Source organism: Humulus lupulus, chromosome 9 (genome assembly GCF_963169125.1).
Source record: "Humulus lupulus chromosome 9, drHumLupu1.1, whole genome shotgun sequence".
NCBI lineage: Eukaryota > Viridiplantae > Streptophyta > Magnoliopsida > Rosales > Cannabaceae > Humulus > Humulus lupulus.
Window position 1 is genome coordinate 94,381,901 of NC_084801.1, and position 1,836 is coordinate 94,383,736.

Here is a 1,836-nt window from a genome sequence, read left to right on the forward strand (position 1 = left end):
GTTTCTATTCTTGTCCTTGATTCAATATATATATGAGTGTGAAGAAGTAGATCTAGAAATCTTATGGGATTAATCTGACAATTTGATTGTTGTTCCGCTGCGCATAATCTCTGATTTGATCAATAAAAACCAACACTGGAGCCTTGCAACCAAACGATATACGGCTTCTCTGGAGAAGGACTCGCCCCCGCCGGATTGATCAGACTACCAGTGACGACAGGTACAGCGCGTGCTACAAGGACATTACTCGCCACTTTCGTAGTGGTCGATTGTCCTTTGGCGTACAATGTCGTCATTGGGAGGCCTATACTAGTTGATCTACGGGTCGTCATCTCTATGTGGCACTTAGCCATGAAGTTTCCAACGGACGCAGGAGTAGGATGCGTGTTGGGAAACCAAAGGGAAGCCAGGGAGTGCTATAATGCCTCAGCAACGAAGGCGAAAAAAGGAACATCAAAGAGCACTACCTCGGATAGGTTGCAGATGGCGGTTGATACACAAACCCAATCTGGTGACGAAGTCACCAAATAGGGTGTTGCCCAAAGTGAGGATAGAGACTTAGATCCTCGCTTTGGGGATTTTGAAGAAAATGTTGGGCCCGTCGAGGACCTGGAAGAGGTCCAACTCGATGAAAAAGACCCGACCAGAGTTGTAAAGGTCGGGAAAAACCTAGAGCCCACCACGAAGCACACACTGGTGGAATTTTTGCGGAAGAACCAGGAAGTTTTTGCCTGGTCACACAAAGACATGGCCGGGATATAGACAAGACTTTTCCACCCGTGCAACAAAAGAGAAGGCTGCTCGATAAGGATAGATCGAGAGCCTTAAAGGAAGAAGTTGAAAGATTAAAGGAGAATGGGTTCATCAGGGTGGCATTTTATCCATCATGGGTCTCCAATCCAGTGCTGGTTCCCAAGCCTGACGGCAAATGGTGAACCTGCGTGGATTTTACAGACCTTAATAAAGCCTGCCCGAAGGATTGCTTCCCACTCCCAAGAATCGACCAGCTGGTCGATGCTACTGCAAGACATGAGATCCTCTCGTTCATGGATGCATATTCGGGCTACAACCAGATTAGCATGCATCCCCCTGATGAGGATCACACCAGCTTTCGGACCGATACAGGCTTATACTATTACAAAGTAATGCCCTTCGGACTAAAAAACGCAGGTGCGACTTACCAACGGCTAGTCAACCACATGTTTAAGGAGCTGATCGGAGTAAACATGGAGGTATATGTAGATGACATGTTGGTAAAGTCTAAGAAAGCAGAAGGACATGTGAAGGATTTACAAGAGTACTTTGATGTATTGAATAAATACCAGATGAAGTTAAATCCCCTCAAATGTTCCTTCGGAGTCGGATCGGGGAAATTCTTGGGGTTCATTGTAAATTCAAGAGGAATCGAGGCCAACCCCGACAAGATAAAAGCCCTGATCGACATGAAGTCGCCAGAAAGGATCAAAGATGTACAAAGTTTAACCGAGAGGATCGCAGCCCTAAGTAGATTTATTTCGAAGTCAACAGACAAGTGCGTCCCTTTTTTCAATCTACTTAGGGGAAATAAGAAGTTTGAATGGACAGGAGACTGCGAGCAAGCATTCCAGGCCTTGAAAGCTCATACGGCACAGCCTCCCATCTTATCAAAGCCAATAGAAGGAGAAACTTTTTTTATTTACCTGGCGATTACAGAAGTTGCTGCAAGCGCGGTACTAGTACGAGAAGAAGAAGGCGTACAGAAAGCGGTCTACTATGTAAGCAAAAGGCTGATCGGAGCAGAATTGAGATATCCACCAATTGAAAGGTTAGCATATTGCTTAATCCTGGCCTCTAGAA